We start from the raw sequence: 24,679 nt of genomic DNA, 5'->3' as shown, positions 1-24,679 counted from the left end.
GTGCTTTTAACACCATACAGCCTGGGCTCACGAGCAACAAGCTGGAGAACACAGGGGTGGATGACCACCTATCAAACTGGGTTCTGGACTACCTCACCCACCAACCACAGTATGTGAGGGCACGGGACTGTGTGTCTAATATGGTGGTCAGCAGCATAGGGGCCCTGCAGGGAACAGTCCTGGCACCGTTCCTCTTCACCCTGCACACTGTAGACTTCATGTGCAGCTCACCAAACTGCCATCTACAGAAGTTCTCTGATGACTCAGCAATCATCAGACTCATTACATGAGGACGACAGAGAGTACAGAGAACTAACCCACTGGTGTCTGAGGAACCACCTCCTGATCAGTGTGGGGAAGACCAAAGAGATGGTGATGGATTTTTGCAGACACAGTCACCTCCCTCCACCAGTGAACATCCAGGGAAGGGACATTCAGAGAGTGGACTCTTATAAGTACCTGGGTTTTCACTATAACAATAGACTGGACTGGTCAGAAAACACTTGTGCACTTTGTAGGAAAGGCCAGAGCAGACTCTACCTGCTTAGGAGACTGAGGTCGTTTTTTGACACCGTGGTGGCATCAGCCATCTTTTATGGAGTGGTCTGTTGGGGTAACAGCATCTCAACTGTGGACAGGAAGAGACTTGTCATACTCATTAAGAGGGCCAGCTCTGTCTTGGGAAGCCCCCTAGACCCAGTACAGGTGGAGGGAGACAGGAGGATGTTAGCCAAACTAGCATCCATGTTGAAGATCAGCTCTCACCCCATGGATGAGACTCTGGCAGCACTTGGCAGCTCCATCAGTGACAGGCTGCTTCACCCCAAGTGTGTGAAGATGCGCTATCGCAGGTCCTTCATTTCTGCTACTGTTAGACTGTACAACCAGCACTGCTCACAGCAGAAGCCTCCTCCACCCCCCATTAGACCTCGCATATATAGAGCATATTATCTGTGAATTCATCACCATGTGTGTAATATAATCAATACTCATGTGGAATGCTTGTAAAATATTTCTATAGTGTAAAGACTTTTTTGCTTTTCTGTTTATGTTTGTTAATTCCTCATCATTCCCATGTGTAATATAAATCAGTACCTCATGTGCAGTACTCCATGTGAAATTCAGGTAAAATGTCCTCACAGTGTAAATATGTTTTGCTTTTTTATTTATAATTGTTTATATTGTTAATTTTTGTGAAGGATAGTTTATATTTTTATCTATTTTTTACTCTTAGTATTGTATATATTGTCTATATAATAACAAGATTTATAGTTTGTTCCTTGTTAAGTAATTAATAAAGTTAATTACTTGCTTGTTAATTCTCTTCTTGATACTTCTTTTCTTAAGTGCCTTGCTATTCCTTTGCTGCTGTAGCACTGTGAATTTCCCTGTTGTGGGACTAATAAAGGATTATTTTATCTTATCTTAGTTTTCTAGTCTGTTTTATGTTACTTTTCATTACTTTGTTACATGTAGTGGTTATGTGCCTGCCCTGTGTTTGGTTTACTCAATGTGTTTCTTGATTTAAAGCCTTGTAGTTTATTTTATATCATCTGTGTTTCTAGTATTTTGTTTGGTTTATTAAAGTTTGCTCGCGCTTACATCCTCATTACTCACCACACATGACACAGAATCTGTACACACTGATAATATAAACAAGATTTAGTCGAGGCTACAGAGGCGTGTCCAGTGGCTTTTATGTAACATAGAGCTGTGAGCTACAAAACGAAAGTAAAAGAGTGAGCAGTCCGACATTTTATTGTTTATGAGCTGCACACATCAAACTTCAGCTGCATGAAATGGCTTTAAAGCAGTGAGTGCGGTGAAGCGCTGGAACAAGACAGCTGCAGAGTCACCGTTTATAAAGAGGTAAGAGATTCCTTCAGGAGAAAATTATTTAACCCCTAAATCACTGAGATGTTCACTTTTATCGAGCACTTGTTGAAACAGGTTACGAAAACTGACTTCAACGCGTTGCAGATATATATTACTGCAGACTGTGGACAAAATCGAAAGAAGTCTGGCTCATTTCTGCTGCGGAAGTAAATAAGTTAGTTTTGTTTGATGCTTTATTTCATGACATGAAAAGATGTTCATGCAGTTAGAACGAGCCTATGTGTTTCATTTTCAGACTCCAAATGCAGCGAAAGAGTGAAAATGAGCGAGTAAGATAAATATTAGATCACGTTATACGCGGCAGTCACACTGGGGCCCATGACAGACCGCGGTAAAGTTGGTTTTATATTCGAGATTCGACGCACATTCGCACTTCCGATGTCAGCAGCGTTAAGAGAGCATATGACGAAACGTTTTCTTACGTTTTTTTTCTCCACAGAACTCAAGCTCATGTCTATGTTATTTCGTTTTACTGTAATTGCTTTTTAAAAGAAATTGTGGACACATTACCCCCGACTGAACAGGCCATTAAGCGGATCTTCACGTACCAAAGTAAGGGACCCTCGACAAAGTGCGTCCTTATATACAAGTCTTGTTTTGAATGTCAAAATCTCAATAGCGTCTATACTGTAGGGCCAGCTGAAACCCAAGCAACTAGGACCTTCCTGTAATTGTAACTTACTACAGCACCAGAATTTAAATTCATTGTTCTGTTGATTTATGATTAATATTCTAAATTCACAAAATAATATAATAAAAAAAATACAACAGCTTTTTTATTTTAGGGTCCAAACGTGTAGAATAAAAGACATTAAAGACTGTTCTATCATTCCAACAGCAAGTCAATTAACTCCAGTTTTATACAGCAAGTCAATAAACTCCAATTTTAATTAATGTTTAAAACTAAAAAATCAATAGCCTCTTTACTGTAAGGCTTAAAATTTTACGAAGAAATGCATTAATATGTGCCCTATTATTGCAACTTACTACAAGTAGAATTTGAATTGTATTAAAGTTTAAAACATTTATCACGCAGTTATCATTGGTTCCTTTACTCTGGGGCCCATGCTTTAAAATTAATATTTTACACAAAGAAAATTAAGAAATCGGTAGATTTTTGTTTGTGGATTCCTGTTGGGACCAAAATGGTGAACAAAATGCATTAAAGAGCTTGTCATAAATGTATCCAAATGAATTAGAGTGCCCTGTTTTTGAAGTTTACTACAGCAAGCAGGGTTTAAATTAACTGTTGGTTTGAATTGTAATAAATATTTTATACACAAAAATTCAATGGCTTCTTCATTAAAGGGCATACATTTCTCAAATCAAATGCACTGAAGAGGTCCCTATAATAGCAATTAATGACAGCAAGCAAAAATTTAGTTGTGTTAGGTTGAATTATGATTAATATTTTATTTACAAAAAAATCAACAGGCCCCTTTTTGAAAGACCTAAATTTGTCAAATCAAATGTACTGAAGAGTTCCCTATTATTGTAACTAACCACAGCAAGCAAAATTTGAATTAAGTGTTGAGTTGAATTATAATTATTATTTTTTAACAAAAAATTCAATAGTTTCTTTAACAAAGGGCCCACATTTCTCAAACCAAATGCATTGAATACGTCCCCATTATTCTAACTAATCACAACAAGCTGAATGTGAAGTAAGTGCTGGGTTGAATTATAATTAATATTTTATTAACGAAAAATTATACAGCTTCTTTACCAAAGGGTCCACATTTGTCAAACCACATACATTGAATAGCTCCGCATTATTGTAACTAACTACAGCAAGCTGAATTTGAAGAAAGTGCTGCATTGAATTAGAATTAATATTTTATTAACAACAAATTCAATAGCTTCTTTACCGAAGGGCCTACATTTGTGAAACCACATGCATTGAATAGGTCCCCTTTATTGTAACTTATTACAGCAAGCTGAATGTGAAGTAAGTACTGCATTGAATTATAATTAATATTTTATTAACAAAAAATTGAATAGCTTATTTATGAAAGGGCCTATATTTGTCAAACCACATGCACTGAATAGCTCCCCATGATTGTAACTAAACAGAGAAAGCATAATTTGAATTAAATGTTGGGTTGAATTATAATTTATATTTTATTAACAAAAAATTCAAAAGCTTCTTTACTGAAGGGCCCAAATTTGTCAGACCAAATGCCTTCAATAGTTCCCCATTATGGTAAGTAACTACAACAAGCAAAATTTTAATTAAGTGTTGGGTTGAATTATAATTAATATTTTATTAACAAAAAATTCAATAGGTTCTTTACCAAAGGGGCCACAATTGTGAAACCACATGCATTGAATAGCTTCCCATGATTGTAAATAACCACAGCGAGCAGAATTTGAATCAAGTGTTGGGTTGAATTATAATTAATATTTTATTAACAAAAGATTCAATAGCTTCTTTCCCGAAGGGCATACATTTGTCAAACCACATGCATTGAATAGTTCCCTGTTATTGTAACTAACTACAACAAGCAGAATTTGAATTGTGTTGGGTTGAATTATAATTAATATTTTATTAACAAAAAATTCAATAGCTTCTTTACTGAAGGGGCCACATTTGTCAAACCACATGCATTGAATAGGTCCCCGTTATTATAACTTACTACAGCAAGCTGATTGTGAAGTAAGTGCTGTGTTGAATTATAATTAATATTTTATTAAGAAAAAATGTAATAGCTTCTTTACCAAAGGTCCCACATTTTTCAAACCACATGCATTGAATAGTTCTCCATTATTGTAACTAAGTACAACAAGCAGAATTTGAATTAAGTGTTGGGTTGAATTATAATTAATATTTTATTGACAAATTCAATAGCTTCTTTACCGAAGGGGCCACGTTTGTCAAACCACATGCATTGAATCATTCCCCATTATTGTAACTAACTACTGCAAGCAGAATTGCCTGGAATTGTATAACAAAATAGACATAAGATTGTCCTATTTTTGCAACTAACTACAGTGAGCCACATTGGAATAAAGGTCAAATTTCACTTTAGTTAACATTTAAAATATCAAAAATTTGTAAACTTCATTGCTGTAGGGCAATCATTTGTCAATCCAAGTTTATTGAAGTGTTCCTCATTTTTATTACTAAATATGGCTAGTAGATTTCAAATTATGTGTTGGGTTGAATTATACATAATATTTTAGATACAAATAATTCAATGGCTTTTTTATTGTTGAATCAAAATCTGTATGTCCAAAAAATTTAAAACTGCCCTGTTTTAGCAGCTTACTACAGAATGCAAAATTTTAATTACATTGTGGATCGAATATAAGCAATGTTTTGTATATAAATTATTCAATAGCTTTTTTACTGTATTGCCCACGACTGTAAAACCAATTGCATTTAAGAGTGCCCTGTTGCACTGCTTACCACAGCAAGCATAATTTAAATGAATTGTTAGGTTGATTTATAATTAATATTTTATATACCAAAAATTCAATCACTTCCTTACTGTAGGCCCCATGTTTGTAAAATCAAATAAGTTGAAGAGTATCTTGTTATTTAAGCTAACCACAGCAAGCCAATCCTATTATTACAACATACTACAGCAAGCAAAAATTTAATAAATATTGTGTTTAATTTTCCAATCACAAAGCAATTAATAGAATCTTTACTGTAGGGCCTGTAATTATGAAACCGCATGCATTAAACACAGTTATATTATTGCCAAATAATACAGCAGTAAGACATTTTTTAACTTTTAAATCTTTAAATATTATTTCACCACAAAAAAATAAATGTATTGTTTAATTTACATTCTACGGATGCAAAACTAAATGCTTAGACATTGTTTCTCTAATCACAACATGTTACCTCCAGTACAATATCAAAAATGTCCTGTGTTGAATTTCAATAAATAAAATTTATTCGCTACAATTTCAGTGCATACAATTTAACATCCTGTGCATTTGAGTTTCTTACTGTTTGAAACTATTAAAAAAATTTAACTTAAATATTTTATCAATTTTTCCCTATTATTTAAGACATTTACAAAAAGACATTTACAAAAAGCAGAAAGTGCTATATGTTTTTTCTGGATTTTTTTTTAACTTTGTGATTTTAAAATAATTGTAAGTTCAGCTGGTGTGCTAAGCACTGGCCCTATTGTCAAGAGATCACAAATCAACCCCCTGAGAGCAATCCCATGACAGCAAAATTGGCCTTGCTGCTTGGGTTGTGTTGGATGGCTCTCCCTTTTCCCATCACGTCAACATGATACTTGCCTATGCAGGTGTGCGCTACCTGATGTAATAGAATTGGGTGGTGTTCTCCTCCGAGCATGTCCAACTTTCCAATGACTTTACATCAGCAGCCATTCGTGGTGGCTGGCTTTATGTGTGTTGGAGGAAGTATGTGCTAGCCTTCAGCCTCTCAGCTGTTATTACAACTTATTACATGTCAGATGTCATAATGGTTTTCTTTTTTCAAAGTTACAACTACTTCCACAGATTGATTTGATTATGATCATGGGTTTGCCCCAAATATAGGTCACTGGACACATCTTACTCCTCGAAGTTAATGCATGTCAGTCTTTGTTATTATTACAAAGGAACAAGTACAATTTTTGAGGTCCTGTGAGTCTTGAATTTCTCACACGCAAACATTCAGTACATTCTTTACTTTTGGATATTTTTTTTTCATCTTACTACACTCAATAGGAATTTCAACAATGAAAATATAAATGCATTACAATTTATATTTTCATCATTGCAATAATTACAACTTACTACAGTAATTAAGAATTGAACATTTTTTAATTTCACCTACATAAATTCAACATATTATGCACCATAGTAACTAGAAAAGTAAACCAAAATACATTACACACCTCATTAGTACAATATTTTACCACAATACAGCAAATCTATTTGAACAACTTACTACATTTTCCTGAATAAAAAAATGACAACATTACACAACAATAATAGTTTTCCCTGTTGCTAATTATAATTTTATATAAAGTGTCTATTTATCTTCAATTAAGTTAGCGTAGCTGTTCATGAAGTCTTCTTATAAGGAGCCATTATTGATATAAAGCCATTTGCTGTCTCCCTCTTTCTAACCGTTTATGATATTTCAAATATGACATTTATCAGGTCAAAAAATCAAATCTCCTTTCCACATAACATACATTTTTCAAACAAACATTATTTTCACACTATTTATAACTTGGTTTTGTAAAAAAAACTGCTTTCAAATATTAATCACAGAAAGTGCAATTCTATTGGTCATCATGTTTCATCTTCTGAAAGAGCTGGTTTGTCATGCCAAGACATTTGACATGATACCATCTGTAGCATCTAAAATCTAAAATAAATGCATAGGCATGAAGTTATTATAATTATGCTTGTAGATTTAACATAGAGCACATTTTGTCATTACTATTATTATTAACTCAGAAGTACATTTTTTATAGTGAAAAAGGTTTACAGGTAAGATTTTTCTAAGCTTACTGCACAATGAAAAACATATTATAATACAGGGTGATTCAAAAAGATTAATCTGATTTCAAAGCACCATATTTTTACAACTGTGAGAGGCCTAGAAACCAATCACATACCGACTGCAAGAGGGGGTCATAGAGTTACTGACTGTCAGTCTGGCAGTGAACCGCTCAGAGCATTCATCTTTGGTAACAACAGTTCCAAGAAAAAGGTCACCAGCATTACCAGATCTCACGCTGTGTGATTTTTTTTGTGGGGGTACATTAAGGATTCTGTTTATGTGCCACCACTTCCAACAACACTGGATAATCTCTGTACAGCTGGAGGAGGTTCATATTGAGCACTTGTAAAATTACATAATAAACCTTATGCTCACTTAAAACCATTTGCAATTTGCTGCATTGTTCTGTAATGATTTACAAGTGAAATAAAGCAATTTGAAATTGGATGAATATTTTTGAATCACCCTGTACAATATAATTAATATTACAAATAAAAGCAAATGTATTTAGAATTTTCTTTAATTGGATTGATTACTCTTCTTGGTGATGGTCATGTAAAACCAAACAACATGTTATTTTTTCCTTTTATGGACAAAACTGCTTTGCTTAGTTCATGCTTTTTTCCAGATAAATTTGACCATTACAGCTACAGGCCATTTGGGTGTTCTTCATGGGAATCATAGAAGTTTTATTTCCTCTTTGGAGGTCAAAACCATTTAAGAGCTCTACCTGTGCACATAACATAATTTTCCAAATTTGACATAAATACTCACACAGTCAGTCTTCAAACTACCTTTTGGACAGTTCTCTAGAGCACTTTGTTTAAACCAAATCACTTCCAAATTCGTTCACTCGGGTATGCTCTTCATAAGTTGAATCTTACCTGATGAATCCAGTATATATTGCAGCCATGTTTTTCCTTAATCTTGACACTCCTTGCAATTTAGTGTTGATTGTTATTTTTTCAGGGATTCTTGGAAAGCATGAAATGACAGCTGAAGCCATCTGGTAGTGGACAAACCCATTTATTATTAAGAAAATGGGAAAACCAGTTATGTTGCACATATTTAATTTGTTTAATAAACAAATTCAAAGTATAATAATATTTTTGCTAAAATAGATTATTACAGGGTGCACTGCTCTCTCACTCCATTATGCACACAATTAAACTATTTATTTTATTTATACGCAAAGAACACATGAATTGTACCGGAATTGGCATATTGCTGTAGCAGAATCTGCATCTCTGTGCTGTACAGCTGGATCCAAAACAAATATTGGCTCAATCTCGACATTCAGGTACTGCAATGAAATAAACAAGATAGTTATAGAAGGCAAAGGCTACAAACAAGGAGTAAAAAGGTTACGACATTCTATTTATACAATTTAAATCCCATGTATACTTGCAGAAACAATGAAAACAAAAAGCTCAAATCAATCTTTTAATACATTAAAGGCAATTTTGATGTAGATAAATCTATAAAAAATGAATGTAATATGGTTTGTGCAAACTGATGCAACCTTACAGATTTAAGATAATTAACAGGAAGCTGTATAAAAAGGAATGATTTGCATTTCTTTTGAAGGATTAATAGAGTTGTAGATTATTCCCATAAATTTGGACAAAGCTGCATACATCAAGAATAAATTTCAGATACAATTATTTTCTAGAATGCCTTGTATTTCAAAAGTGCTGATCAAAAGTATTTGACATAGCAAGTTGCAAATGGCATTATTTATATTATTTAACATCTACTTATTTCTTGTCTTTCTCGAAAACAATAGAAATATTAAACATTTCGAAACATACATTTAGGTCTTGTTTTTAATGTTTAAATCTCTATTGTATATGTTTGCAATATATAAGGAAAAAAAAAAATATATATATATATATATATATATATTACTGTTATTGTATACAGTGTGAAATGTCTTGGCAAGTACTTCCGAACTTTTGAACAGGGTAATGTAAATATCAAAATGTCACATGAGAAAGGAAAAATAAACAAAATAAACGCTTAAAATTTTATATATATTAACATTATGTAGAACTCACCAAAAGCTTCCAGTGTTTCCCTGGATTTACAAAGCTTATGGCAACATCATAATCCTCAAAGTTAACCTGTCACAGGACAAATATATATGTAGTATAAATAATTTTTGATAAGTGAGTGATATTAGGTTTATCCACTGGGTACTATGGCCTGTATGCAAATTTACATTCCACTGCTACTCACTTTTATCAGTCCTTGTCTTGCAACCTAATCACTTGAACCATATAAACTGACACCAGTGGTGTAATGGCTTATATGTAGCAGTCTGTTGGCCTTATCTTTCTGGTTCAGAACTGCTTGTATGTAAATCTCCATAACCTGCAACGAAGTAAACATTAAAATAAAAGAAGTATTATTTTTATAAGGGTGGGAGTGATGTTTGTATGTGACTGAGTGGGAGTTTATCACATACCTCGCCAACAAGCCAGTTGTTTAGCTTCAGAGTTACAAATTCAGACTGACGCAACTGAAAAGTCATTTTATTGTCTAAAGACTTCACAACTGCAACAACAAGCTCACTACTTCTCCTCTTCCACAAATCTTGAACCTGATTAAAAAAAATCATGAGATCATTAGCATAATTAACATCAAAGTAAACATTAAAATAAAAAATGTTGTATTTTTAATAAGGGTGGGATAGCCTTACAAAATACTGTACTGCACAAAGCTTTACTTCATGTATTACCTTTTCTTCAGTGCTGAGTTTTTGACCAGCTGAATCCAAGTCACTACTATCTATGGATTTATGTTCTTCACTTTCACTCCCTGTTGCCATTGTTCAGTCCTTTTTGGTCCACTTTCTTTCCTTCTTTGTTACAGATACATTTGCCAGAGCTTAATTTATTACCTTTTTATCTGTGCTGACTGCTTGACCAGCTAAATCCAAGTTAGTGTTACCTATGGATTTGTGTTCTTCGCTATCAGTCTCCATTGCGGTTGCTGAGTTTTTCTCCAACCCCTTTCTTTTCTTTTTTGCCACAGAAACATCTCTCTGTATGTGTGCTTGACTTTCAGTCTCTGCAACTGTTGTTATACTTTTTTTGTGTCTCCCTCTTTCTCTTTTTTGGTACAGGGACATTAAGAGGAGTTGTGAAATACTTTGATTTTGAGGGTTCATTTCTTTTCTCTTCTCTCTTTGCCCATGTTTCCTCAGCTAGCTCAACATCGTCCTTCCTTTTGTGTTGTAATGGCCTCAGAAGTAGTTTTGAAGGGAGCTGGTTATGAAGTATATGTTCTCTGTAACTTCCAGCCAATGATAAATGCTCCTGGAATCTCCTGGTCTTAGATTCTTTTTTTTTTTTTGAAGAATGGATGATTTTACTATCCCAAACCAGGTTTCTACATAGCAATTTGTGCTACGTGTTTGGTCATTAGCTTTGTTTTGGTTATGTTCCTCACTTTCTGGAGCATATCTACTCAAATCACCAAGAAGTGTTCCACTCCATAAGGGGGAGATGCCCATGTATGTAGCTAATGGAGCCTTTACAATCCCAGGACAGTGGTAAGGATTCTTTTCAACAGTTTGACCAGCCTCTGCACATGTAATGCTGACTGTGTCATCATAAACTTTCTTAAAGTCTTTTAAAAATGGAGACTTTCCCACAATGGTCTTCGCTTGACACTGGGGATCCTCGTCATCATGGTTGTCCTTCTTGAAACTGACTCCTCTTCAGGGACTGCAGGCAGTGTCATTTTGCCTATGATGTTATCAAGCAAAGTAATGCTGGTTTTGACTGTTTGGGAGCAGAATTCTGCAGTCAAAACATCACAGAAATGTCTGAATATGTTCAGTGCAGAATCCAGTGATGTGCTATATAGAAGTCTGGCAAATGCAAATGTTGCAAACTCTTTCAGACCTTTGTCACTTGTTTGTTTTTGAAAGTCTTGCGAGACAGATTTGATTACAAGTGCTGCACAAAGGTGCAACACGGTGAAATTAGACGTCTGAGTCAAGTCTGCTTGCTTTGTGCAGATTTTGTGTGTTCTTTCAAGATAAGCATGGATGCTTTCTTTGTTGAAGGCCAAAATCACACTGTGTATTAAGGCCCAACTAAAGTCTGTCTCCACTTGCTTCACTTAATAGATTGGCACTGTAAAACTGTAGAATCTCCTGCTTCTGCTTCTTGTGAGTGATCAACCTCCAAATACCTATCTGTCAAGGGTAACATTTCTATGACATCATCAAAGCGCTGACACTCTGTCATGTTAGACTTGTCTGTCACATGGCACTGGTATTTTAAAAATGGGTTCTCCTCTGTCTCAGCATCTAAGCACTGATGATCTGTCATATGTAACTCTAGTTTATCAGTATCTAGGTTATCACTAACTAGATCATAAAGGCTTGTTCTTGGGTGTTCAGTGGTCTCTCTCTCTGTACCCTGCTGAACTGTGATAGAAAATTTAGACTGTCTAGTACCACTCGGGTCAGCAATCAAAGATTCTGCTGCAATAGCTGAAGCTGTTAACTGATGCTTTGTCCTTTTTTTTAGAGCAATGACTCTCCGTCCTGGTCTTGGCTGCCTCATTCTATTTAGACAGGGCTTGTGCTTGAACTACTCTTCCTCTTACTCTTCTCCGATTTTCATTCCACACGACCCACAACCAATGCCTGTTCCTCTCTGAATTCTCTCCAAAGATTGCAGTGGAAAGTAATGACCAAATGTTCGATCCCCGTTTTTTTCGTAATTAAAGATTTATACTCTTTCAGATAGTCTCTAATCATTACTGCTTCACCTCCACCTATTGTCCTACTTTCCTAAACCTTCCCATTGTCTCAGTTCTGTCAGAAAATAAGCAACCATGTGTAGATGAATGTTATAAGAATATATTACCCCTCACACATCACACTGTAAGAAGTTGCTTCAGAACTGAGTAAATAGACAACTAGATGAATTATGACATTTTATCTCAGGTGCTTATTTTTCAGTGTTACTTACTAGCTGAATGGCAGCCCAGGCATTGTAGTCACGGAGATTGCTGTATATAACATATGTGAGCTGACAGACAGCCATGCTGTAGTCAAGCCTACCACAAACGGAACATGTTAACATGCTAATAAATATGCTACATTCTAGTTAACATAAACCTACCTTTACGATATTTTAATGCTTGTACAGATGGTAAAGTAGATGACTTAATGCTGTTTCCCACCAGAATGCCTCCATTGAGCCATAGCAGTCTGGTGACAAATAGAAAAGACAGCTGAAGCCATTTTCACTGAACCGTTAAGTATGAAGGTAAAAGCACAAACAGAGAGGTGGTAATTTAGGCTTCTGCTATAGCACCCCCTATAGTCTGCATTATTTAACTGCAACTGCCAAAAAGAACCCCTTTTTTGATTTCATAAATTAATAATAGTCTTAAAGCATATGTAGAAAGCATGAAAAGAGGAAAAGTTTCAAGGCAAAAACTTCAATTAAGTATATGAAACCTTTTTATAATGTATTTAAAAGAAAGACACAAAAGGTCAGTATAGTAACAGTAGTGTGTTGACCATTACCCCATTACACTTTCATTTTCCAAATTTAATGCAATCAAGTGACAAATACATACATAAATACCTCTTACAAAAATTATATTTCTCAGCAAAGAATCTAAACATTAAAATATGTAATACAATAAATAAGAAAGATAAGGGTAGTTCTGAATCAGAATTTGTTCATTGCACAGGTACAAACATAACAGGCTGATCGTACCAGAAAATAAATATAAATATATTATACATGTGTGTGTAAGAAACACAACTTATGTAGAGGCCATGATTTTATGGTTTATTTTTCAAATATGTTAAATTCAGTAAATCAACAGTAACTGTTCATTGAAATGTGCAGAAGTTTGTTCCTTGTAGAGAATGTGTTAACTTCTTTTCACTTATAAAAAATCAATAAAACATGGAATTTGACCAGGGGTGCCCAAACTTTTGCATAAGACTTGTTTTGTCTTATTTTGGAATAAAAGGGACTCCGTAATGAATTTGGATTTAAAATTTTCTTCTTTGTTTGGAGAGGTGGTGCAGGTGTGAAGATAATTAATTGAAATAAAAATTAATTCAACATAGCTTAGTCTGATTTTTATTTTTTTTTTTTCGAAAATCCAAACAACAATCTTTTTGGAAATTCTGCTTGTTATAGTAGGCTGTAATATAAATACAGTCTGCAAAACAATTAGTTTTCAAATTGCTATAGTTTACAAGATATTGACTTTTGGTCAATAACAATGTAATTAAAACATTTTTCATATTTCACTGATTGTGGTTATAATATAATATAACATGTTATAATACTAGAAGAGTCTATACAGCTCTGTGGTTTGTATTGGTTTGTATGAAATAGCTAAGGAATATTTGATGGTAACAATTAATTAAATATGGGCAAAACGATTTCAAACAAGTATTGCTGTAGTAAGATGTATCAGAAAGAAATTCTATAAAGGATTTGGTTTTAAATTTGTATATAAAACAATCAAGCTATTTAATTTTTCTGAGGATGAAAAATGAATTGAAATTCAGCACAAGATTTCATATGATACAGGCTGCAGTAAGTTTAAAAAAATGAAACAATCTGTATTCAAAATAGTTTTAAAATTACAGGCTATATAACAAAAAAGGTACTGAATTGTTTGTGGATGGGAAAATTAATTAAAGTTAGACATAACACATTATTCAAATCCGATAACAGGATAGTCTTTAATGCGTTTTTAAAAATAATTTTTTGCCCCTTCAGTACAGAAGCAATTGGATTATTTCTGTCACCTCACAGCAAGAAGGTCCTGGGTTTGATTCCCGGCTGGGCGACCTGGGTCCTTTCTGTGTGTAGTTTACATGTTCTCCCTGTGTCTGCATGGGTTTCCTCCCACAGTCCAAAGACCTGCAGTCAGGCCAGTTGGACACGCTAAATTGCCCCTAGGTGTGAATGTGGGTGTGAATGTATATATCTGTCTGTCTGCCCTGCAATGGACAGGCAACCTGTCCAGGGTGTTTCCTGCCTTCCGCCAAATGATGGCTGGGATAGGCTCCAGCTCCCCCGCGACCCAGAAGGATAAGCGGCTTAGAGGATGTATGTGTGTGTGTGTGTGTGTGTGTGTGTGTGTGTGTGTGTGTGTGTGTATGTTGCAAAAATACTATAAACTTTCATGCACTTGGCATCATAATGTCAAACTTTAAAATACAGAAATGTTTGGAATTATGGTTAGACAATTAATTAGTATTAACCAAAAGGATTTACTGAAATTATTGCTGTAGTGTGTTTCAAGAATATAAAAGATTTAATGCCTTTATTTTCATAATTTTAGGCCCTCTAGAACAGCAGCTATTGAATTATTTGTGTTATGAAAATGAATAAAAATAAAAAAAGAGATTTATCCACAGTTTGCTTGTAGTACTACAAAGCAATGATAGGATGGACTTTAATGCACTTAATTTGATGAATTTTCACCATGCAGTAATGCTATTCAATGCATGTGGTTCGACAAAGGTGGGCCCTTCAATAAAGAAGCTATTGAATTTTTTGTTAATAAAATATAAATTATAATTCAACACAGCATTTAGTTCAAATTCTGCTTGCTGTAGTTAGTTACAATGGGGAACTATTCCACTGCTACAGATATGTAGGTACAGTTGATTCCTTATTAGCAACAAATATATTGTACAAGAAACAGACAAGTACGTTAAGACAAGACAAGCCACAAAAAAAAAAAACACAGTCAAAAGGAAAGAAAAAAATAAATTATTCCCATACCAGACAGACAGTACATAAGGCAAACTAACAAAGTGAGATGGGACAAACCAAAAAAAAAATAAAAAAAAAAGGAGGTGTAGTAATAATAATAATAATAATAATAATAATAATAATAGTAATAATGACAGGCAGTATACGAAGTAAATAAAGTAGTAAGATATATGTATACACATATACACACACACCCATTCAACATCTTTGTACATAATATACAATAGTCTATTACAGCAATAATAAGCAGGCAATATTGCTTTGCTGTGCAGAAGAAAGGGAGAGCCAGGGTGCCCCTGAGGACCCCCCACCAACCGTTTTCTGTCCCCTCCGTACTCTTCGTCTCTCTCCCCCACCCCTCTAGCCCCAACCTGCTTCCCAGCGCAGGCTGAACATCGCTTCAGAGCCACTTTCTGGGTCTTATTTAAAAGCTGGAGGGGAAGCCCCCTAAGGACCCCACAGCATCCCATGCCCCTGCACAGCACCACTCACTCATGGTGTGTTGCATTATACAAGATGTCCTTATAAAATATGTGTATATATGTATGTACATACATATACATATATGCATACATTCACACACTCTCAAATATGTAAAGGGGAAAAAAAAAGTCTTTCGATATCGGGGTACTACTACTTATGTCATGTTACATAGTTTTAGTAAGTTTGAAAAGTTTAGATTAAATGCATCTATTTTGTTGTGGCTTGCAGCTGATGCTTGTTCACAAGATAGGTGTTTTGTTAATAGATTAGTCCACTGTGTTACAGAAATATTTTTTTTTATCTTTCCAATTTAGCAGTATTGTTTTTTTTTGCTATAGTTAATGCTATAAGTAATGGGACTGTATCTTTGACTGATGATTCTACTTCTGAGAGGTCTCCTAGGAGGCATAGGGAGGGTGACATTGGAATGCTGCTCCCCAAATATAAAGATAATTTTGAGGTTATATTTTCCCAAAAACGGTGAATTGGTGTGCAAATCCAGAATGCATGAAAATAGTCATCTGTTTTGTTAGTTATACATTGTGTACATATGCTTGAATTGGTGAATCCCATTTTAAACAATTTGTATTGCGTAATGTGTGTCCTATGAATAGTTTTACATTGAATTAATTGTATGTTTGTGTTTTTACTCATAATGAAGATATTTTTACAGATTTGTGTCCAGAATTGTGTATCAGTGCTAATATCTAAATCCTTTTCCCATTTATTAGTTGGTATTGATAAAGTTGAATTTAAAGTACCTATGAGAGCATATAACTTTGATAAAACTTTCTTCGGGCTGATGATTTGGTTTAAATTTTCAGTAATGGGGGGTGGACTGAGACTGTTGTGAAAAATAGTAATTTTGGTTTTTAGTATACTTTTTAACTGATAATATTTTAAATATTGATTTTCCTCTAAGTCAAATGTTTGTTAGTTCGTGAAAGCTTTTAAATGTGTTATTCGTAAAGAGGTGTTTTAAATGTGTTATGCCTTTGTCTTTCCACTTCTTGTATATAAGGGGTTGTCTGTTAATTGTAAAATCTGGATTGTGCCATGTGGGTGTGTATATGTTAGGTGTCATTTCAAAATTTGTTAGTTTATTAAATTTTCCACCATGCTTTTAATGTTGTTGAGATTGTCATGCTTTTAAAACATTCATGATATTTTATGGATTTGCTAAGAAAAGGTAAATCTGCAATGGATATTTCGTTGCAGTATGACCGTTCAACATCAAGCCAGGGGTTACAGTAATCATCTGTATGTCTCCATTTTACTAAATAATGAAGCTGATTTGCTAAGTAATAAAACTGAAAATTCGGTGCACCTAGTCCCCCCTTATTTTTGTGTTTTTGTAAAATTGTGAGTTTTATCCTAGGTTTCTTATTTCTCCAATAGAATTTTGATGTTAACAGGTCTAAATTGTGGAACGATTTTTTAGTTGGTTCAGTTGGCAACATTGCAAACAGGTAATTGACTTTTGGTAAGACTGTCATTTTGATTGTTGCAATACAGCCTATAAGAGAAATTGGTAAATTCATCCAGCGATTTAGATCATCTTCTATTGTTTTTAATAGTGGTGTAAAATTAAGGTTGAATAACTCTGAAAGCTTGGTGGTTACTTTTATACCTAGATATGTAATAGTTCCTGTGGTAATTTGTAAAGGGTAATTTTGGAGTGCAGCATTCCAGTTCCAGTCACCTATTGATAGCGTTGTTGATTTGTTCCAGTTAACAGAGTAATATGATATAAGTGAGAAACTATTAATCAGTTTAATGGTTTCCTTTATTGATGAAGTGGGATCTTGGAGAAATAGTAGCACATCATCTGCATAGAGGCTTATTTTATGAGCAATACTATGAGTTGAAATGCCTGTGATTTTATCATTCTGACGTATTGCTGCGGCTAGTGGTTCAATGAATATTGTGAATAACAGTGGTGAGAGTGGACATCCTTGTTGAGTACCACGAGAAAGTGTAAAGCTTGATGAGGTGATGTCATTAGTTATAACAGAGGCTGGTGATGAATATAATATTTGGATCCAATGTATAAATGATGTACCAAAGCCAAATTTATGTAATGTACTAAAAAGAAAATCCCAGTTTACTTTATCAAAAGCTTTTTCCGCATCTAAAGATAATTGTTTTCCTATTACTTTTCTTTGTAAAGTTAATAAGGTTGATAAGACGATGTGTGTTATGTGATGATTGTCTCCCTTTTATAAAGCCTGTTTGATCTGGATGGATGAGATTGGAAATAACTTTTTCCAGTCTTGTTGAAAGTGCCTTACTTATAATTTTTAAGTCTGTGTTAATTAGTAATATTGGACAGTAGCTTGAGAATAATGTTGAATCTTTATTTGGTTTGAGTAATACTGAAATTAGTGCCGTATTCATTTGGGATGGAATAGACAAAGTTCTTTTTATTTCATTGACCATCTTTATAAACAGGAGGGAGACGGTTGGCCAGAAATGTTTATAGAATTCAGCAGGGAATCCATCCATACCTGGTGATTTATTGTTCGGCATTGATAGAACTGCTTTCCTAAATTCTTCTTCGGTTAATGGTGCTTCTAAGGAGTGTCTTTGGTCATTATTCAACCTAGGAAGGGTGATATCATCAAGAAAGGCGTCAATATCAGATTGTTTTATAACTGTATTTTTTGAGTATAAGGTTTTGTAGTAATTTTTAAAAGTTTAATTTATTACTTTCAGGTTTTGAGTACTGTTCCCTGATGAGGCTTGTATAGTGGTTATTGTGTGTTTTTCTTTGTTTTGTTTTAGTTGGCTTGCTAAGAATTTTCCTGATTTGTCAAGTCGTGAGAGTAAAAATTGTGTTTTTTGATCTATAAGAGTATCTAGCTGGGCTTTAATTTTGTTAATGTTTTTAAGAATTTTTTTCTGGGGGATTTTCTGCATATGAGCTCTGGAGTTGCTTTAAATGTTGTTCTAGGCTGCTTTGCTTTTCCTGATCCTTCTTTTTCTTGTGTACTGAATATGATACGATTTTCCCTCTCATCACTGCTTTTGATGTTTCCCATAATAGTATGGGAGAAGTTTCCTGTAGATCATTGGTTTCCATAAAAGATGTCCACTCTCTTTTAAAGTAGGTATCAAATTCTTTGTCTGTGATGAGCGATGTATTAAATCGCCATCTTGGCCTTGTTGCAGTTTTTTTTTCCTATGTCCTTAAAATTAAAAGTAATAGGGGCATGATCAGAGATTACTATTGGATGGATTGTTGATTGTGATATATGTGGTATGATAGAGTTACTGGCAAGAAATAAATCAATGCGAGAGAATGAATGATGAACCTGGGAAAAATAAGTATATTCTTTAACTGATGGGTGTTGCAGTCTCCAAATGTCTCCTAGTCCAAAGTCCTCCATGTATTGTTGTAGTATTTTAGTAGTGTGCCAAATCTTTGCATTGGAGTTTGATCTGTCCTGCTCTAAATTTAACACTGTGTTAAAGTCTCCTCCTATTACCAAAGATGAATTTGAAAAGTCTGATAATATTGTAAATAAGTCATGATAAAATGCTGGATCATCTGTGTTTGGTCCATATATATTTGCAATAGTGATCTCCTTGTTATTAATTGTGATTTGTATTATGATATAGCGTCCTTATATGTCAGATATTGTTTTTTTGTGGATCAACTGAACATTTTTGTGTACCAAGATAGCAACTCCTCTTTTTTTTTAGAATTGAATGAGGATTAATATATATGGTTAAAATATTTCCCTAATAGTTTCTTACGTTCAGTTTCTAAAAGATAAGTTTCTTGTAGGAGACAAATGTCTGCTTGTAACTTGTGAAGGTGGTTGATGATTTTAGTTCTTTTTATTGGTGCATGAATGCCTCGTACGTTCCAGCTCAGAAACTTAATGTTTGCGGTAGACATTGTAATGAGAGATGCACAATGTAATTTTTATAATCAATGAACATTACCAAATATCTTTTTTGTATATATGATTATTAATGTGCTGATGAAAAGGGTGATCCTGATAACCAGTTCTAATATATACATGTAAAGTGAATAATGGTTGACTGGATATTAATGTATTATATTGACTTAAAATAAAGCACCAGCAGATCCCAATTAGCATTATATTAGGCCATAGACATAATTCTAAGAGGCCCTCATATTTATCAAAATTGCCAGATGAGTAGTATGTTAATTTCAAATATAGCAACTTTGTAAAGGTGAGATAACAAATAATTACAGGTAGAACAGTTATAAAGACAAACACATATACACAAGCACACAGAAACAAACAGAAAAGCATCAGTGATATGTATACTGTAGGAAAGAGAAGAAAGGATTGACTACTGGGTGATTAGTGATTCAGTTTGTGGTTTCTGAGCACCAATTTTTTCTTTTAGAACAGCCATGGTGTAACTTCTCTATATAGTTTCCCATCGAGATATAGTCTGTCTACTGAGACTATCGCACATATTCCTTTTTTTCTGTATTCTTTTTTAATCTGGAACAGGACTTTTCTTCTTTCTTGAATCTTCTTTGGAAACTGGTCACTAAGGCCAAATTTAGTGTCTTTAAGCTCTCTTCCTCTGCTTCGAACAAGCTCTTTTTGTTTATATCGTTCGAATTTGGCGACGATAGGCCGTGGATATGCGTTAAGTTATGACCAATGCGGTGAATGCGGTGAAAGGAGATCTCGTTGACTGTATTCTCTGGTATCTTTAAGTGCTCACACATGAAGTTTTTAACAGTTTTTTCTGGATCTTCTTCTGTTTTTTCGGGTATTCCTGTGAATATTAAGTTATTGCGCATACTACGGCACTGAATGTCGAGTAGTGGTTCTCTCAGTGTTTTGTTTTCTTTATTTATTTTGTCCAGCTCCATCGTTAGTGAGTTAACAGTAAACTTCATATTGTTTGTGTCATGTTGAAGGTCCTTAATCTGTTCAAAGCTGAATTCTAAACTTGTTTTTAAGTCTCGTACGTCTTTACGAAGGACGTCAATCACAGACAGTTGGGTTTCCAGACGCAGTAGTTTGGTATTGATTGACTTAATACACCAACCTCAACTTTACTATCTGTGTCCAGGTCCTCTGTGTCTGTGGAGGAATCGTGAGTGCGAAGTCGCTTCTTTTCCGGTTTTTCCGCTATCCTTGTCAAATTGTAAAAGCAATCGTCGATGAATAATTCCAGTTCCTCCAGTTTTCTCTTGAAATGTTTTACCGTGTTCCTCTGAAATAGATATGCTGCAGGACAGCGCTTGTTTGCTGTTTTTGTTGCTGTTGCTGTTGCTGTTAGTTCTAGCAGCAGTGGGCCGCCATGTTGGATCACACCCGTAGTCTCGCGAGATTGTCAGTGTGCGCGCATGTCAGGTACAGTTGATTCCATCGTTGACACAAAGTTGTCTGAAACTTTCCTGCAATGTGAGCAGTGAATCCAAATGTCTCTCTCAGCAACTCCAGAAGTAGTGGTCAGCATCATCTGCCATGGCCAAGTCCAGTGAGGTTAGTGCTCTGTCGTGCCCTAATATACACCAGAACAATTGGTAAAGCTTGCACCCAATTTAGACCTTTGTCAGCCATTACCTTCAACATGTTTTCCTTAATGGTCCTATTGATGTTCCACAGCCCCTGCAGACTTCAAAGTATGGATTCAAGGTATGAGAAAGATGCTGAATCAGTTCGTTTACAAAATGTGCGGCATTATCTGATGAAATTTTCACCGGTACTCCAAACCTAGGAATTCGTTCCCTGAGTAAACATTTTGCCCCTGCCTGAGCATCCTGTTATCTGCATGCAAAACATTCTGGATATTTACTGAACATGTCAATCACAGTTAGTACCAGTAGTTTTGGCACAATGTCAATTCAGTAAAATCAATCATAATATGCTTTAATGGGAAACTTGGAGTTGGATCAGCTGAAATTCAGGTCTGTGAATTTTTGCCAATGTTGTGTTGCATAAAAGTAACGCAATGTTTGTTTACTGCTGTTAACACACCCCCCTTTGAGACATGGTCAGAACTATGTGTCAGTTTTGCCAAAAAGGGAAAGAACACAGCCAGAAAAGCTGTGCGCCCATCAGAATCACACTGCAGTCATGTAGACGGGTCCTTAGTACAAGAAGATCTTTGTAGTCTGCAGTCCTGCTCCAATGAACTTAAGCTCAATAGAGAGAGAGAGAGAGAGAGGGAGAGAAATCAGAGCAGTCAGTCTGTTCAGCATCACTGGATGACAAAAACTGGAGTGGCGGAGACAAAGAGCAGTGTAGTGTGCTTGGCCACAGAGGCAGCACGTGCATTCCTTAGTGAAATAGGGTCAGAATTAGTCGTGTGAGCCTTGCATTTACGGACAGCAAAAAATACAGGCTTACATTAGAAAAAAAAGAGAAGTTTGTTACTTTCAGTAGCCTCAAAATAATCTCATCAAATCCATGAGTCAGAGAACATCTGTGGTTTTATTTCATTTTAAAATAACATATTGCTATAACCAGAACTGGCCATAGTGTAGACCTTGAAATGTTACATGAATGCTAGAAATGTTCAAAATTGGTGGCTAACTCACCTTTTTTCTGGGCACCATCAGTAAAAGATCGGCCTGATTCAGCTATTTCTTCTGTCACTATAAAATTGGCTTTTACTCCATTATTGCTCTGATATTTTTGCCTTTGTGAACATAGCCTGCTGTGTTTCAAGGCCCTTCATCATCTCTACCACTGTCTGTTGCCTCTGCTGTTTATCCATCTCTCCATGTTTGTCATGGTGTTTTGGCTAATAACGGTGCCTAATGTTGTGTTCTTTCATTTCAGCTACAGTATCTCCACAAATGAGACAGGTTTTCCCTTATTGGAAGTACAAAGATGTTCAAGCTCCTGCCTGTCTGTTGACTTTTCTTTTGGCCTTTTTTAGCTAGCTAGCTGTTTATATTGATTGGACTGCTGCTGAAACGCAGCTATTGTGTTTGGTTATATGACTGATGTGGTAGAATTGTGGTGTAACCAATGTCCCATAAATTGTTGCTGGGGGAGACACATTACGTTCGTTGCAGTGCATGCTGGGGATTATAGTGCATTGTGAAACAGGATAATATTAATAAAAAATTTAAATAATTTTGAAGGCTGTATAGGTTGTGCTAGGTCTTAATGTCCTTTGGAAAAAATGAGGCTTATTTCAATTTACAAACTGATTAACGAAATTGGCTTCTTCATACACTTTCTCATCTGTGACATCCCTTGAATAAAAATAATCACTTCCTGTCAAAGGATACAAACTTGGGGTAATGTCAAATTCAGTTTCAGAGATGTCAGTTGATAGATTCAGATGTCTTAACAGGTCTCTACCAAGTAGATTGACTGCACATGCTTGAGAAAGCAAAAAATGATGCATGATAGTTTTAGTGCTAATTTAACTGGTACTGACTATAAAAAAGGGAGGCCTGATGAACCCACTGTAGAGTCTGTGGTTGATTTCAAATTCAAACCAGACTGAGTGATAATTACTGAATGTGTGGCTCTTTTTTTTTTCTCCTCAACTACATCCTACCTCTCCTGCTGTGTTTCATGTTGAGAATTGGCCCTGCAGCTGCTGTTCTCTAGGGTTTTAGACTATGAATTGATGTGGTGACTGAGGTCCCATCCCTTCTGAAGGTTAATGCAGACATTCTCTTGCAAAATTAATGACTTCATTACAGTTGTAACAAGCAAATTTTCCACTAGCATTCAAGCCACTCCTGAAACCAGGTCCCCTTCACTGAGGATTCCCCTAATAATATGCAATCTGAGTGCATTGAAGTACAGAAGCTTTAAGATTCACTCAGTGTGTTTGGCATGAGTGACCAATTCAGTGTACATTCTGTTCTCCCAGTAAATACATGATGTAGTTGCCATTTGACCAGTGTGCTTGTCCAAACCATTGGCAAATGTAGCAACTGAGCATATTGTCCCAAACTGCACCAGGCTGCATGTCACTGTAATTGCTCATAGCGACACGAAAACATTCCACAAATTTCGCTACTGGTTCAGTCTTCCCTTGTGTGATAGAGTTGGAAAGACAGCTTGCAGACGATTCATGGGTCCAGTACTCTGAGTATCGCATCATTTGTCAGTTCTTTTGTGACCTCCTGAATGAGTCATGCGCTCTTGGTGAAATTTTGGTAGGCCGGCCACTCCTGGGAAGGTTCACCATTGTTCCAAGTTTTCTCCATTTGTAGATAATGGAATTCACTGTGGTTTGCTGGAGTCCCAGAGCCTTAGCAAGGGCTTTGTAATCCTTTCCAGGCTGGTAGACTATAATGACTTTATTTTGCTGTATTTGAATCTCTTTAGAACGTGGTGTCATGTGCTGCTTTTTGAGACCTTATAGCCTGTTTCACATTGCCAGACAGGTTCGTTTTAGTGATGTTTAGATTCAACAGGTCTGGCAGTAATCATGCCTGGATGTGGCTAGTAAAACCCAGTAGTCAATTGAATTTGGTTAACTGGTTAACTTAGTAGCTAAGGGATAATAACTTTTTCACATAGGGCGAGGTTGAACAGCATTCTTCCTTCAGTAAATGAAATCATCATTGAAAAACAGCATTTTGTTTTTACTTGTATTATCTTGCATTAATGCTTATAGTAAAAGTAGTTTGATAATCTAAAACATCCATGTGTGACAAATATGCAAAGATTGATTAAATTGGGAAAGGGGCAAACACTTTTTCACAGCACTGTATATGTAACCTTCCAACACTACTTAAGTTTACTGGCACATATATTTCAAGTGTACAACCACTGCTATTAAATGACCATTTATTTTATACTTTGTAATTTGTAATACAAGATGATCATGATATTCAAATGGTTCAAGTCTATAAATACTGTCCTCTGAACTGTATTTCTGTATTGTTACGACCCGGTCTAGGTCGGGCCGCAACATAAAAATAAAGAGACCTCCGTGCCCTCCCGGTTCCCCAAGTCACACATACAATCAGTTTTACGATAATAACAAATTGGCTTTATTTTCAAGAGTTCAAGGCTTTAGACATTTATGAAACATTAGGGGAGGGAAGGGTAAA

At 35.2% G+C, this 24,679-nt stretch overlaps 1 protein-coding gene across 1 annotated transcript in view; it reads left to right on the top strand.

Annotated features, from left to right (window-relative positions):
• The first annotated feature begins 1,754 nt into the window (after positions 1-1,754).
• LOC118804491 overlaps positions 1,755-24,679 on the top strand; it is a 63,639-nt gene continuing 40,714 nt past the window's right edge. The window contains exon 1 of the mRNA XM_036564978.1: positions 1,755-1,869. The gene's annotated coding sequence lies outside the window, so the exon portion shown is untranslated. The remainder of the gene's footprint in view (positions 1,870-24,679) is intronic.

Source organism: Colossoma macropomum, unplaced genomic scaffold (genome assembly GCF_904425465.1).
Source record: "Colossoma macropomum unplaced genomic scaffold, Colossoma_macropomum, whole genome shotgun sequence".
In the NCBI taxonomy this organism is placed as follows: Eukaryota; Metazoa; Chordata; class Actinopteri; order Characiformes; family Serrasalmidae; genus Colossoma; species Colossoma macropomum.
This window is presented reverse-complemented; position numbering and strand designations above follow the sequence as displayed.